Source organism: Oryctolagus cuniculus, chromosome 6 (genome assembly GCF_051225735.1).
Source record: "Oryctolagus cuniculus isolate XC-2025 breed Fujian yellow rabbit chromosome 6, ASM5122573v1, whole genome shotgun sequence".
NCBI lineage: Eukaryota > Metazoa > Chordata > Mammalia > Lagomorpha > Leporidae > Oryctolagus > Oryctolagus cuniculus.
The window spans coordinates 109690434-109703050 of NC_142872.1; positions in this window are offsets into that span (position 1 = coordinate 109690434).

Here is a 12617-nt window from a genome sequence, read left to right on the forward strand (position 1 = left end):
ATAACAGAATGGTCATTCAAAATGCTAAAAAAACTCACTAATATTTTTTTTCTGTTTTTCTTTTAAAAGATTTATTTATTTATTTGAAAGTCAGAGTTACAGAAGGAGAAATAAAGAGAGATAGAGATCTTCAGTCCATTGGTTCATGCCCCAGATGGCCACAACAGCCAGGGCTTGGCCAAGCCAAAGACAGGAATCAGGAAATTATTCAGGTCTCCCACATGGGTAGCAGGGGCCCAAGAACTTGGGGAATTTTCTACTATTTTACCCAGGCTATTAGCTGGGAGCTGGATGGAAAGTGGAGCAGCTGGGACATAAACTGGCACCCATTTGTGATGTTGGCATTGCAGATAGCAGCTTTATCAGCTATACCAACGTGCCAGCCCCAAAATTTCCTATTCTAATTGGATTTTTGTTTTAAATTTTTAAATTAATTTTGACTTGTTTGAAAGGCTAATAGAGAAAAACAGAGCCAGAGCCAGAGACACAGAGACAGAGATCTTCTGTGGGGAGCAAACCGGACTAGACTAAGTTACTGGAATTAAGACTTATTCTATGCATCTGCTCTCCCACAATATGGCGCTGAGAAGGGGGAAACAGCTTCTACACAGCTGCCTCCAGTTCAACCAATAGACTGTGGGACCTGCTCCTGATTGGAGGAGATCAGCGTACTCGGCGTGTGGGTAGCAGAGTTGGGATTGGTGGAAGAGGACTATAAAGGAGGAGAGAGACAACATGCACCAGGAACATCTGAAGGAACACCTGTGCAGCCCCCGAGGGAGCCAGCCGGCGGTCTGCCGCTCTCCTGCGGAATTGGGGAAAGTGGCAGGGGGAACCGCCCTTCCACGGAGGTGGAAGGGACGGTAGCCAACCCGGGAAGAACCAGCAGCAAACCCGGGGAGGGCCGAGCAGACAAAAGAACAGCGCAGGGTCCTGTGTCGTTCCTCCACAAAGAGGGGGAGCGACAATCTTCCATCCACTTGTTCGCTCTCCAAATGCCTGGAACATGTAACCAGGCCAGGCCAAAGCCAAGAGTCTGGAATTCAGTCTGGATTTCCCCATATCAGTGTCAAGAAACCAACTACTCAAGCTGTCACCGTTGCCACCCAGGGTGTGCATCAGCAGGAAACTTGACTTGGAAGTGGAGCCGGGACCAAAATGCAGGCATTTCTATGTGAGCTACAGGCTTCTCAAGCACAGTCTTCATCCCTGCTCTGACTCCTGTTTTGTTTTAAGATAGAAATTTTCATTGTGGCATATGTAGACTTCCTAATGTATTTCTTTTTGATCAAATTTTATATTTTTATAAATAAAATCTCACTTTGGATATTGAGCTGATGAAATAGGAAAAAAATAAAATGAATATGTATTCTGAATTCTAAGTCCTTCTATTTCATTACAATTCAGAAACACTGTTTATTTAATGGTAATTCACTTAAAAGCTCCCACAGCATTGTGTTATACTAATTCCCTTTGGGTTGATTATTTTCCACTAATTAAATAGTGTTTAAGCTCTGCAACTGTTGTGCATTGTCAATTCACCTTTAAAATGAAAATACTTCTTCATTTAAGTTTACAAAAAAAATAAAAATCGCTATATAAGCATTACAATATCATACAAAAGTCACTATATCAGGAAGAACTACCTTGATATTTATTTCTACTTTCTGCAGAAACATCTAGCTCACAGTTCTGCTACTTTAGTTATTTAAATGGGGTTTTATTGTAAGAATGATTGCATCCCTTTAAAATTTGTGTTTACATACACTTACCAGTATCTTTACTCTAGAATAAAAGCTTCTGAAGCAGGAAGACTGACGTAGAAATCTTTGCGCCACAAATGTTCAGCCAAGCAATTTCTAGTCACATTGAGAGTACTTGAAACATACCTCCTGCAAGAATGAATGAACGGGAATGATTGCATGAACTATTTGAAGAGGGGACAGAGGGTGGAGGAAAGGTTCATTAGAAGGTACTGTTTTACCTAGATGAGAGTAACAAGTTCTGAGGTGCTATTCCACAGGAGGGTGACTATAGATAATATTAATATACTGTTTATTTCTGCAGAAAAATAAAAAAGAACAAAATTAGGATTTGCAATGTTCATGTATAAATGAGAGTTAAATCTGTGAGAAGTTAGATACATTTATCCTGATCATCATATATACAAATGTGGAAAACCACATGATGCTTCATTAGACATGCACAATTTTATGTTACAATTCAATAAAACATTCAAAAATATTATTAATTAATATACTATATAAAGATAATGACTTTTAGTCACTTATATTAAGATAAGGGCAGATCAAAACAAAGTTATCTGACCAGTGAAATCAATCAACTTCTACTTCAGTTTTATGACTATTTTATTTTTGTTCATAACTCTTTATGCCCCCAAGCTCCTTTCATTCTACTTGTAATGTAATGCCTGGCAAGACAATTTCTAGATAATTGTATCCTTTGTCACTTGTTTCCTATTAAAGCTAATGTTATGAGATCCATATTCCTAGTTGCCCACAGTGAAGGAGAGGCCTTTCCTTTCTGTCCTAGCTTCTGGTTATAGGATTTTGCCCTGACTAATCTCAAACATACGAGTTTTAAGGAAAATTTTACTCACTGCACTCCTAAGTTACAGAGTGAGATCCTCAGGATGTAAGGACATTCTTATGGTGAAGCATCTTCATGGATTGTGGAATGATTGAAAGGCTATGACTCAAAATCCAGGCAGGAACAGAGCATGATCATGCTGTTTGTTAAACCACCATAAGTTAAGTCATCCATGCAAAGATAGATAAAATAGAACATTATGCATTACTCTGCATTTGCATTAGGTTTTATTCCATTGGAATACTGTTTCCCCTTTTTACATACATAATTTGTCCATTCCATTAGCTAACCTCAAATTAATTTTATTACCTATTCATCTTCTTGAGTGTTTTATTACTTAAAACTTGCTATAACTTAAGTAACATTATAAACCATAGAAAACTAAGTTTTGTCATATTTTCTGTTTTTCCTATATACAAAGACAACAAGGTAGAAATTTGTTAAGAAAGTGGCATCCCTGGGTGAAGATGCAGCTCAAATCAATACTTTCACATCTATAAATGGAGTTTCCTGTGGAGTGCTTTTCCATCAGTTTGTGCATTAAAATCAAGTACCTTCAGAATTTATTCAGTTTTTCAAACTTTGATAAAAGAAATCTCTTCATTTGGGAACTAAGTCATTGTTGATTTTGCATACAAAAGATTTAAGCTAAAGAAATCCAAGTTATTAATTATCCAATGCACAAATTTGCTAATGGTTGAAAATATATTTAATTCATTTCCAATGAAATTCATAACAATTCAAAAATGTCTTGTATTCTAGATATTCACATTGTGCATATGATATCATTGACATTCTTAAATAAACACTAATGTTTAAGATTATGGTATGTAAAAGATACTGCATCATATGCATTTGGCAGTGCGATATGTTTGCTTGCAGTGTTTGTGTGTGTGTGCATCTGCATGGTTTTCATGTATATGTATAGAAGTTTTTCATCTAGAAGACTCATCTGACAGTCTAGGAAGGTGTATTGAGCATGACTTAGCAGTTTACTGCTGAGGGAAACACAGAGGTGCAGGAAAAATGATAGGAGAGATGATGTTACCCCTGCTCCTCCTTCCTTACTTGGACAAGTACACAAGTGGTGTAGACCAAAAGACAAAGAGAACAAGGAATAAAATTCAGAAGGATGTCAGAGAGGAAAGAGAGTATCTGAAGACACTCACAAAGGATCTGCACTCATTGAAAACCCAGAAATGAGAGTGGGGGTTCAGGAGTCTCCTAGTAGTTATGATTAATTTCCACACTGATTCGCTGTTACACTCAGTACGATTTGTACAAAAGTATTTAAATCCCTTTTAAAAGTGGTTTTTATTTGAAACACAGAGAAACAGAAAAAAAAGGGACAGAAAGCCCATGCACTAATTTACTTTTCAAATGCCCACAGAAGTCATATCTGGTCCAGGTGAAACCAGGAGCTAAGAATTCAGCCCATCTCTCACTTGTGTGTCAGGGACTCAAGCATTTGAGCCACCAGCTGTACCTTCCCAGGGTGAACATTAGCAGGAAAATGGGTTGGAAGCAGAGTAGCCATCACTCCACCAAGCAAACAGAAAGACAATTTTACATATTATTGCTCCACATATGTTATGGAATAGTAAAATTGCTAAATAATGGACAATGCCAACCACACTGAAATTGTGAGAATGGGGGTGATTCAAAAATCATCTCATTCACAAGCTGAAACTACCCTGCTAATGATGCTTTTTATTATGTAGATGAGAAAACTGAAGAATAGCACATAGGTAAGAAAACAGTAAATTTGATGAATAGAAACTTGAACTCAAATCTCTCTGGTTCAAATAAATGCTTTCAAAACCACCTCAAGGTGAAATTTATGACTCTCTCTCTCTCTCTCTCTGTGTGTGTGTGTGTGTGTGTGTATGTGATCCCTTCACTCCTTTACTCCACAAAGCTTTATAATAACAGGTATTGTGCTAGATTCCTAGAACTTCCACAAGAAATTACACAAACTTTGCAATAAACATCAGAACATAAGTTTCTTACATTTCTAGTGTCAGAAGTATGAAATTGAGGTATCCACTGAACTGAATTCCCTCTGAGGGTTCTAATGAGGAGTCCTGTGTCTTTCCCACCATTTTGTCACTCCAAATATTCCTTGATTTGTGGCTGTATAAATGATTTCTGCCTCTTATTCATATTCAATCTTCTTCTAAGTGCCTGTTTTCTCCTCTTTTTTTTTTTTGTCAATTTTTTGTGGGATTTCTGTCCCACCTGGATTATTCAGGATGATCCCATCTAGAAATCCTTAATTTACTACATCAGCAAAGTCTCACTTCAGACATATGGCTACATGCATGAAGTCTAGGGATCAGAATCTGAAAATAATTTTTGAAGTGTGACTATTCAATTAAAACACCTTTATGGAGCCGGCGCCGTGGCTCAACAGGCTAATCCTCCACCTTGCGGCGCCAGCACACCGGGTTCTAGTCCCGGTCGGGGCGCTGGATTCTGTCCCAGTTGCCCCTCTTCCAGGCCAGCTCTCTGCTATGGCCCGGGAGTGCAGTGGAGGATGGCCCAAGTGCTTGGGCCCTGCACCCCATGGGAGACCAGGAGAAGCACCTGGCTCCTGCCTTCGGATCAGCGCGGTGCGATAGCTGCAGTGCGCCTGCCACGGCGGCCATTGGGGGGTGAACCAATGGCAAAGAAAGACCTTTCTCTCTGTCTCTCTCTCACTGTCCACTCTGCCTGTCCAAAAAAAAAAACAACAACAACAAAAAAACAAAAACAAAAACAAAAAAAACACCTTTATGGTACAAACACAAATACAAGGAGCTAGGTCATAAGAAATCTGAATCTGTAAATTATAACATAAGACAAATTACTACTTAATCAAGCTAGTATAATTTTCTTTTGGTTTTGTATGACTCTAACATCAATGTTATTAGATTTTTTTACACCAGTATGAATATATAAACACTCTCTTGACTCATATTGTAAAATAATTGTTATAATAAAACATGAAAATGACTGCTTCAATATATAGGAAACTATGGGTAGGATCATTTTTACTTTAATTTAATAATAAACACTCTTGGGGGCCAGAATTGTGGCATAGCTGGTAAAGCTACCACTGCAATGCTGGCATCTCGTAAAGGCAACAGTTCGTGTCCCAGCTGATCCACTTCTGATCCAGCTACCTGCTAATGGCCTGGGAAAGTAGTGGAAGAAGATGGCCTAAGTACTTGGGCCTGTGCTACCCTCATGGAAGAGTTGGAAGAAGCTCCCAGCTCCTGGGTTCAGCCTCTCCCAGCCCTGACCATTGCAGCCATTTGGGAGTGAATCAACAGATGGAAGATATCTTTCACTCTCTTCCTTTCTCTCCCTATAATTCTGACATTCAAATAAATAAATAGATAAATCTTTAAATAATACTAATGATTACAATAATAAACACAACCATTTTGATTTTTAGAAAGACTAATAAAATCTTAAATAATAATATTTTATCATCATTAGTAGTATTAATAGTTGTTTAATCTGTAGAGGGAAAATTTGTAAGTAAGAAACAAAAATAAAACAAACTGGAAACTGGTAGAGACTCTGTATCTTCAACATAATTCTCTCAGCTTCCTTTAAAATTAACTTGAGCATCTTGTACTTCCTTACAGCAAATGCTAGGTGGTTAGAAAAGACCCCAAGAAGAAGCCTTGTAATACTCCAGCCCTTTTTCCTAAACACAGCAAACAAATGTGGGTACCATTCATTATCCCTACATTGTGGAAAAGTGTGGGACTTAGAGACATCTTTTTTTTATTTGAAGAAGGGCCAAGGAAGTCTGCCCTACATTCTTCTATTTGTAGTGTGAGTGAGAAACAATGTCTCCTATTCTAAGCTACTAAAATCTTGAGATTTCTTTATTATCACATAAAACTGCACTCATTTTATTAAAGGAAATGTTTCAAAAGAAAAATGTTCTAAGAATATATATGTGATTCACAATAGAAAATATAGAATCAAACTCAATGAATTGATGTTCAACATCACTCATAAAAAAGATACAACTTTAAAACCCACATTATTCCCCTGGAATACTGACAACAAAACAAAGCAAAACTTGAGAAACAGTAAATGTGTCTTCTGGTTTTAAGGTAAATGGGTAAAAATATTCCCACATTCAGCAAAATAGATATATACTTGGGATATTTAGAATTGAAATATCTGGTTCAGAAATTTATCAAAGGACATACTTAGATATGTACAAAAATAAATGTCAAGAAGATTGAGTTCTGCATAGTTTCTAGTTGTTCATTCATTGAGAAATAAATGAGTTATTATGCATACATTCTGTGAGACATGATGTAGTTTAAGTATGTAGAATGATATAATTGAAGAGAACAATATTATGTCATAAGATAAATCAATAAGTTTATATTTTATTATTATATAAATCTATGAGAATACCCAGAAAAGTATTGAAGGCAGTGAGTTAATTTTTTTTTCTAAAATATGGTTTCATTGCTTTATACCATTTATTGCTTGCAGGTCTTTATATTCTCCTTTATAGCCATAAATAGAGAAATATTCTGATTTTACCTAAGTAGAAATATTTAATGATTTGAGTTTTTTAAAATAACACAATATGTCACCTTATAAAAAATGATAGCATCAAATTCCTGTGTGACTGGAATGTGTTTTATTTCCAGAGTAATGCCCCTCCTTGAAAAGGCAGAGGTTTACTTGACTTTCTTAGCTACATATTGACTGAAAGCAGTAAGCTTACTTTTGGCCTTCAGTTAATACTTCACATACACTGCCCATTTGGGGCACAAACTGTAAATCATTTGATAAGTTAACTCTTTAATTTTGGTAATGATCCTTTTTAAAGAGCATCACGCTGTAAGCAAATTAAATATTTGTACTTGTTTTTATTTTTTTCTGAATTTTACCCAAGTCTATTATTTTCCTAGGAAAATTTTCACTTTAATTAATTTCATTAGTTTATGGATGGATTCTTTTACCCTGGAGAGTTCAACAGAAATATAATTTACATACAGCAAACCTCATTGGCCAGTTATCTAAAGTAGTTCTATCCAAAATTAATCTCTAGCATTCCTTTTCAGAAATTTTTACACGTTACACATCTGAATTGCTTAATGAGATTAACCTTTTTATCTACTAGAAAGTACTATCTATGAGGCCAGAAACATTCTGAAATTTGTCTTTATGGGCCAACATCAGCGTTGTGCTTGGAACATAGTATTTGCACAATAAGCATTTGAAACAAAGCTGCTTGGAGCATATCATATCTGTACCACAGTAGTTAAGAAACAAAACCTAAGAGTGTTTCATAAACTCATATAAATTCTCATTTAAAATCCTTTGTAGCAATACTTGAATGAATACCTACTTCTGGGGTCTGGCGCACTGGTGCAGTAGCTCAGCCTCTACCTAGGGTACTCCCATCCCAAATGAGTGCAGAAACGTGTCCTGGCTACTCCTCTTCCAATCTAGCTCTCTGGTATGGCCTGAGAAAGTAGTGGAAGTTGGCCCAAGTGATTGGCCCCCTACACCCGTATGGGAGACCCAGAAGAGGCTCCTGGCTCCTGGCTTTGGATCAGCCCAGCTCTGGCTGTTGTGGCCATTTAAGAGTGAACCAGTGGGTGGAAGACATTTCTCTCTGTCTCTCCCTCTCTCTGTCAATAACTCTACATCTCAAATAAAATAAATAAATAAACAAAAACATTTTTATGTTCATTTCTGTGCTATCCATCGTAAGTTATTTTTCCAGTTTCTGGTTAATTACTAAACCTAATCACCAATTAATTCTTATTCTTATTCTTATTATTTTTGACAGGCAGAGTTAGACAGTGAGAGAGAGAGAGACAGAGAGAAAGGTCTTCCTTCTGTTGGTTCACCACCCAAATGGTCACCATGGCCGGCACGCTGTGCCAATATGAAGCCAGGAGCCAGGTGCTTCCTCCTGGTCTCCCATGGGGTGCAGGGCCCAAGCACTTGGGCCATCCTTCACTGCACTCCTGGGCCACAGCAGAGAACTGGACTGGAAGAGGAGCAACCAGGACAGAACCGGCGCCTCATCCAGGACTAGAACCCGGAATACCAGTGCCGCAGGCAGAGGATTAGCCTAGTGAGCCGCGGCACTGGCCTAATTCTTATTATTATACATTATCTCTATTCCTTATTACATTTCCTTGAAAATTTAACAGTCATAATCTACCTTTGTATAGACTGCCTGAGTTATCTTTCCTGTTCCCTTGACTTAGGAGCAATTTTTATTACAGATGGAAGACATAGAAATATGTGAAAAGATATTTCATCTTATCTGAATTTTCACTTTTAAAAGTAGTTTGAAATACTGCTTTGCTCTTAGACAAAGGGCAAGTCAGTTTAGCTCTAGTAATTACATTTTTTTTTACTCATGGATTACTTCCATCTTACGATTGACATTACATCAAGATGATGAAATGTATAGCTTTCACACAATAATTACAGGTCTATATCCACAGATTTGTTCTAATGCTTGTTACTGAAATGACACGTGCACAGTTATAAAGTAGCTATACAAATTGTGTTTCAATGTATATTATATAGATTGCCACATTTTTTAAAATTATTTTATTAAAACCATCATATGTCTTCAGAATAGAAGAAAAAGTGACTTGAATAACATTTTGTAATGGTTATAAAAAGTGCCTTGGGGAAAATTGCAGATTAATAATATGGAAATTTAAAATGAAGATGGGCTACAAAGCGCTGAATCTTTAATCAAAATATTTCTCTTGAAAATACAAACTTGAAAACAAAATATTATCTTATGCCAGAGAAGTGAATTATTATGATTACAATTCAAAAAGAAAATGAAAAGCAGACAATATCAGTTGCACAAGCTTTGGAAAAACCGACTCAGTAAATTTCAAAAAACCTGGAGACATACAGGCACTTGGGCTCATAAAATAACTGTGAAATGACATCATTAAATGTTAGGATCTGGAATATATTCACACATATTGTAAATGAGTGAGACCATTATGGACAGTGCTTTCATCTGATAAGTGAGTTAGTCCTTTTTTAATTTTTCTGAGTTAAAAACAAACTTTATTCCAATGACCAAAAAAAAAAGTGTTTTAACTCTGAAATATTTAATAAATTTCATTTGAATTCATACAATCATATAGCTCAAAATGTCAATGCAAATGGTTTTATGAACCTAATGACTTTTAACAATGAAACCTTAATGGAGGATGCATGTAGGGAAACCACATATACACACAACGAGAGGGCCATTTAAATGATTTTGTTAAATATGTTCCATACCGGTCATCACACAAGATAAGGTTTTCTCTATTTTTCTCCTCTAATAAATGAACTTTTAAAAGCCCCTCAGCTTATTTTCAAGCACTTTTCTTTACTTAATACTTATGATTGATGATTTTCAGTGTTCATGTGTTATTTTTCAAATAAAGTAGAACATCACTTACGAAATTACAAAAATGTTAATTATTTAGGTTGATAATTCTTGAATGTTTTATATTTTTAATTAGTTCTCAGTATGAGCAGTTTGAGTTCTTACTGAAGATCTAAATTCAATATATATAACACAAATTAAAGTACTTGGAGCTACAATGTATTTTCTAATTCCATTCAAAAACAAATAAGCCTAGTATTCACTAAGGTCTGTCTTTCGGTCTGCAACCAAAATATTGGATAATCATTAATATATTAACATTTATAAGAAATATGTAACGCCTACAGTAAATTATATACCAAATATACTTTTATTAAAATAAAGCAGCATAATATCATTATGTACTTGTTTCAGTGTTTTTATTCTATATTGAACCACAATATATTCACTTGTTCAAAGTAAACTCTACAATCATTCTTGATTACTTTTCTTTTCTTCATCCATGAATATTACCTGTCAATAATTCTGCTGGCTTCATCAACAACAAAAAGTGTATCACAAATCTGACCATTTCTTCCCCACAATTCCAGATAAAAAATATTTCTCACATGTGTAACTAATATCAGGGACCTTTACTCAAAATTTTATTAATTATTTTAAGAATAATATTTTGAGAGTTCTTGCAGTCTGTTCAGATAAGAATTCTGAATATTAGCTGTTCATAAATGAAACAGCTAAGAAGGTACAGTTTAACATCAGAGAGAGAAATACACGGGAAATTTCGGGTTTTCTAAGAGGGAGAAGGCGCTTAGAAGTTTATCAGGCTTTTCCAGGGAGTGGACTGGAGGCTGCAAGGGAGAGAGAAAACATGAGCAGGAGAGCACATGGGCTGTGCGTGGGAGCAGGCATCAGAAATGGACTGAGATAGGACTCTCATCTGCTGGTTCATTCCTCAAAGGTTCTACTGGATAGGGCTTGCACAGGCTGAAGCTAGAAGCTCAGAATTCAACCCAAGTCTCACACTTGGGTTGCAACCCTAGTACTTGAGGCTTCATCTGCTGCCTCTCAAACAATAGAAATAATTATCTTAACACACACCAATAGAGATGGGCATTTGGTACAGTAATTAGGACCCTAGTTGGAACACTTGCATACCATACCAGAGTGCCTGATTTGAGTTCTGGGTCTTTCACCTCTTATCCAGCTTCCTGTTTTGTGCACCCTGAGAGGCAGCAGATGAAGCCTCAAGTACTAGCGTTGCAACCCAAGTGGGGGACTTGGGTTGAATTCTGAGCTTCAGCTTCAGTCTGTGCAAGCCCTATCCAGTAGAACCTTTGAGGAGTGAACCAGCGGATGAGAGTCCTATCTCAGCCCATCTCTTTTTATCCTCCCTTTCGAGAAATCATATTAAACATTTTAAAGAGAAAATGATAAACCATCAAAACCTGAGATCTCTCCTATTATGAAAGCATTTTAATAACATGACTTAGAAACTATAAAAATTCTGCTTCTTATAAGTTAAGATTTGGTATAACCTGGTGACTACTTATTTTTTCAATCTCATTTTTTATTATTTCCTCTCTTCCAGAAATATACTCCAGTCACTTGTGTCTGTATTCTGGAAACCTCATTGACTTTGAATGTTCAACGCAGACAACGTTATTTAGTGTTTCTTATATATTACCTCTTGGCTTATTTATATTTCACCTCAATACTAACATCTTCACAAAAGTGTTACCTGGTTTGTTGAAGATCTTATTGCAATCTGAAATGATGATATTTTTGTATTTTTATTTACTATGCTTTCCCTCTCATCAAAGAATAATTTAAATGAGGGCAGGAGACTTACAGGTTTCTTACTGTATTTTTGAGGTTTATCTAATGTTTACTTGCTCATTATTTTTACTTATTCAAAATACAGAATGAGAAAGGGGGAAGGAGGGGGAAAAAAGAGGGGAGTTAGTTTACTCCCCAAATGCCGACAACAAGAGACTGGACCAGGCTGAAGCCATAAGATTCAAACTCCAACCAAATCTCTCATTTTGTGGCAAGGACTCAAATAATTGAACCCAATGAACCACAACACCCAACCTTCCCACTATATTTTCATTTTTGAAAGTGTGGTCCCCTATAAACATTCAATTGATAGATAATTGTTGGATTAATGTGCTAATGGAAGCATTCAACACAATAATAAGAATTTCTCTATGATTAGTGTTATGGTTTGACTATATCTCCCAAAGTTCATGCCTCAGTAACTAGATCTAGAGTGCAACAGTCAGTATGGGTAAGGTCTTGAAGAAGTTGGGGAGGGGGAGGAGATCTGCCAAGATGAATAGATTAATGCCACTGTGTGGGAGTGGGTTCTTTAGAAAAGGATGGGTCCTGCTCAAGCTGACTTACCTCAAATGGTAGAGTTAGAAACATACCAGGGGATTCCAATTCAATCCCATCAAAGTGGCATGTACCAATGCCATCTCGCTAGTCCCAGTGATCAATTTCTGTTTACAATTGATCATAATGATAGGACTAAGAACCAAAGGGATCACATAAACAAGAATAGTGTCTGCAAATACTAGCTGATAGAATAAAAAAAGAGAGAGAACGATTCAACATG